Consider the following 4,954-nt stretch of genomic DNA (forward strand, 5'->3'; position numbering starts at 1 on the left):
AATAACTTCTCCTTGTCAATCACAATAGGCTACTGAATTGCATGACCATTGTGTTTATGCCAATTCCTAATACATCATATTTCACTTCAAAAGTCTATGAGAAATATGGCTGGGCCTTTTTCATTTGTCGGAAGGTAGCCCCCCTGCAACCTCCATCCATTGGCCACTGTGTTCATGCCAGTTCCTAAAGCATCATATTTCACTTCAAAAGTCTATGAGAAATATGGATGGGTCTTTTTCATTTGTCAGAAGGTAGCTCCCCTACCTTATATTAATCCTTATTGGTAAGATGTGTGAGCTGCGCCACGATGCTTCCAAAAACATAACTTCCTATATAAATTATCCACACTCCTCGGAGTTGGTCCGTCAAGAAATAAGGAGTGAAATTCAAGAAAAAAAGACTGAAACAGAGCCCACCTTGGATGATTGAGAAAATTATCAGGCTTTAGGCTCCTTGATCACAATTTGATGGGAAGCAAAACTAGCCGTTTTTCATTCTAAATATATTGTCCTTTATACGGAAAAATAGTGAGAGAATCAATTGTAGAAAAAATTTAGTTACTAATAAAGTCATTCAGGTTCATCTTATGTTATAAGTATTTGACAGATGCTTGAGTGTTAGAGTTTTCATAGATAATAAGGTAGCCCCTCTGTAGCCTCCAACCAGTTAACTCGATCCTTATTAGTAAGACAATTGAGATGTGCCGTGGCGTCCAAAACCCTAGAAAAAATCCCTATGTAAATTGCATATTCTATTAGGTTCTCTCAATTCATTCACATGTTTGGGAGTTGGCCAATCAAGGAAGTAGGTGTGAAATTCAAATAATAAAGAATGAAGTGGAGCAAGCCCTAGATGATTGAGAAAATTGTCAGGCTTCAAGTTCCTTGATCATCACAATTTGATAGGAAGCAAAACTAAACGGTTTTTCATTCTAAATATGGTGTGTTATTTGCCACAATAATGTTGGGATAAATGGAACTAATGAAGTTATTTAGTTTCACCTTATGTACAAGTATTTGACAGATGCCTGCTTGAGTGTTACAGTTTGCATAGGTAATAAGGGAGCCCTTTTGCAGCCTCCATCCATTTGAATCGATCCTTATTGGTAAGATTGGTGATGTGTGCTATGATGCTTCCAAAACCCTTGACAGGCTATGTAAATTGCATATTCTGTTAAGTTCTCTCATGCGAGTCACATTCCTGGGAGTTGGCTAATCCAGGAATAAGAAGTGAAATTCAAGAAATAAAGAGTGAAACAAAGCTAGCTCTAGATGATTGAGAAAATTGTCAAGCTTCAGGTTCATTGATCACAAGTTGATAGGAAGCAAAACTAATGGTTTTTCATTTTAAGTATTTTGTCTCCTTTGCCACAATAATGCCTGGGGTTAAATGGAAATATAGTGAGAAAATCAATTGTAGACAAACTTAAATTACTAATGAAGTCATTCGGTTTCATTTTCTGTTGCACATTTTTGACAAATTTCTGCTTGAGTGTTATAGTTTGCATAGATAAGAAGGTATCCCCTTTGCAGCCTGCATCCATTTAAATCCATCCTTATTGATAAGATCAGTGAGGTGTGCCATGATGCTTCCAAAACCCTTGATAAACTTCCTATATAAATTGCATATTCTATTAATTTCTCTCAACTAAGTCACATTGTTGGGAGTTGGGCAGTCGAGGAATAAGGAGTAAAAATTCAAAAAGAAAGAGTGAAACAGAACAAGCCCTGGATGATTGAGAAAAATCGTTAGGCTTCAAATTCCTTGATCACAATTTGATAGGAAGGAAGCATAACTAACTATTTTTCATTTTAAGTATCATGTGTCTTTCTTCCACAATAATGTTGGGATAAATTGAAATATACTGAGATAATCAGTTGTAGACTAACTTAAGTTACTAATGAAGTCACTCAGTTTCATTCTGATACAAGCATTTGAAAGATGCCTACTTTGCAGTGTCCACTGATTTAAATTGATCCTCGTTGGTAAAATCAGTGAGGTTTGCTATGATGCTTCCAAAACTCTTGACAAACTTTCTATATAAAATGCATATTCTATTAAGTTCTCTCAACTCAGTCACATTCTTGGGAGTTTGGCCAGTCAAGGAACAAGGAGTAAAAATTAAAGAAATAGAGAGTGAAAAATGTTGGGAATAATGCTTAATTAGTTATGTAAACTTCTATTTAGTGTTCTGTGCAAAAATAAGGCAGCAAATTGTTAGTTGTAGTAGTGCTGGAAATTAGCTGTGATGTCAGTAGATTTGTTTCAGAGTATATTTTAGTAATAGTTTTTACTATATAAGAATGTAGTTAATAGTTGAATTAATATATGAGATTTGCAGCATGTTTTAGCTCACACAGTAACTGTGTTTCTTAATTTTTTATTTTTTTTATATGTATTTTTATTCATAGTATTGTTGGCTTCTCAATTGGCTTGAAATAATTCATTTCATATTCTACAAGTGGTATCAGAGCAGGTAAAATTATTTTGGGTTAAAGTTGTATTGTTGGAATTTCGCCAAAGTTAATCATGTCGAATTCTAACCAGATGCTAGTTCCAGAATTTGATGGCAACAATTATGATTATTGGTGCATTAAGATGCTAACCTTTTTGATTGGAAAAGATTTGTGGGAGATTGTTGAATCAGGATATGAGGAGCCAACTGATTGGAATGCTCTTACAGCTAATGAAAGAACAACAAGAAAGGAAGCAAGGAAGAAGAATGCTCAAGCTTTGTTTCACATTCAGATAGCTCTTGATAAGAGCTTATTTCCAAGAATATCAGGAGCAAAAACCGCCAAAGCTGCCTGGGAGACTCTACAAGAAGCTTACCAAGGTAGTGATCAAGTTAAGGTGGTCAAGCTTCAGACATTGAGGCGAGAGTTCGAGAATTCAAAGATGCAAGAAGCTGAAAGTATCAGTGACTATTGTGTGAGAGTCAAAGATGTGGTCAATAAAATGGCTACACTTGGAGAAGCTGTAAGTAATGAAGTTTTAATTAAAAAAGTATTGAGATATTTAACACATAGATGGAATCATGTTGCAACAATCATGGAAGAAAGTAAGGATTTGACAAAACTACAGTTTGATGAATTGGTTGGATCTTTGATGTCTCATGAAGAAATATTGAAGGAAAGTTTTGAAGCTGTAGAGAAAGCTTTTTCCTCTAAATTACAAATTACAAAGAATGAAGATGCAAGTAGCAGAAGTACCAAAAGCCATCAAGGTCAAAGTAAATGGCAAAGCCAAAATTATTCAAGAGGTAGAGGAAGAGGTGGAGGTAGATTTGATAAGAGAAATGTTAAATGTTACCATTGTAATAGGTATGGTCACTTTGAAAGAGAATGCAGATTGAAAGAAGGTAAAAATGCTAATTATGCTCAAGAAAATGGTGAGTATCCTCCAGATCACTTATTTTTATCTTATGCCAAAGGTGAAAATACTACTAAAGATGTTTGGTACCTAGATTCTGGATGCTCTAACCATATGACAGGGAATGAGAAGTTGTTTTCAGCAAAGGATGGAAGTTTCAAATCCAAGATCCAGCTTGGTGATGATAAGTCACTGGAGGTTGCTGCCAAAGGAGCTATGGAGGTCCAAACAAAAGAAGGTACAAAGAGTATTCATGACATTTATTATACTCCACAATTGAAGCATAATTTGTTGAGCGTTGGGCAGCTCTGTGAGAAAAATTATAAAGTAGTATTTGAAAATAAGACATGTACTATCTATGATAAGAATAAGGGAAATAGGGTGATCATTGTTGTGCCTATGACAAGAAATAGGATGTTTCCCTCGAGGTTTGATGAACATAACAACAATCTTGCTAATATGGCTTATGAGGATTCAAGTTGGTTATGGCATCTCAAGTATGGGCATTTAATTTTTCAAAGTTTGAAGTTTCTAACCTCACATGCATTAGTTTCTGGTTTGCCCAAGGTAGAAGAGCATAAGGAGGTTTGTGAAGGATGTGCTAAAGGAAAGCATGCAAGGGAAAGGTTTCCAAAGGGAAGTGCATGGAGGGCTCATTACCCACTTCAGCTTGTTCATTCAGACATATGTGGTCCTATGCAGACTAAGATTTTGGGTAAGTCATCATATTTCATCACTTTTATTGATGATTACTCACGAAATTGTTGGGTATATTTTTTGAAGGCCAAAAGTGAAGCCCTCGATACATTCAAGAAGTTCAAAGCCCTTGTAGAAAATGAGAGAGGGTGCAAGATCAAATGTTTGCGGACTGACCGTGGGGGAGAATTCTGCTCAAAAGCTTTCCAGAGTTATTGTGATATGAATGGCATCAGGAGGCAGCATACTACAGCATACACACCCCAACAGAATGGCATAGCTGAAAGAAAAAATCGTACTGTGGTTGAAATGGAAAGATGCATGCTACAAACTAAGGGATTGAGCAACACTTATTGGGGAGATGCAGTTGCTACAGCAGTATACATCCTCAACCGTAGCCCCACCAGTGCACTGGAAAATATGACTCCTTATGAAGCTTGGTATGGAAAAAGGCCTAATGTTAATCATTTCAAAGTTTTTGGTTGTTTGGCTTATGTGCATGTACCTGATCAGAATAGAAAAAAGTTAGATGCAAAGAGTGAGTTATGTATTTTTATTGGGTATAGTGAGACAAGCAAGGCTTATAAATTGTATAATCCTCTAACTAACAAGCTTATTGTCTCAAGAGATGTAATTTTTTATGAAGGGGGAGTTTATGGTCATCAAAAAGGCCACGTTGAGAAGACAAAATCTGTTTTGAATGATGATATAATTGTTGATAATGATCATGAGCAGCCAACTAATGTTTCTGTAACTAGTGGCTTAACTCCACCAAGCAGCCCTCCATCAATTTCTTCAACATCAAGTTCAAGTCCAACTTATTCTCCAAGTTCTACAAGGAAGGTAAGAAGATTGAGTGATATTTATGAGAGGAGTGCAAATCAA

The sequence above is a fragment of the Pinus tabuliformis genome, chromosome X (assembly GCF_031772625.1).
Source record: "Pinus tabuliformis cultivar Carrire ecotype Pingquan chromosome X, CPIR1, whole genome shotgun sequence".
NCBI lineage: Eukaryota > Viridiplantae > Streptophyta > Pinopsida > Pinales > Pinaceae > Pinus > Pinus tabuliformis.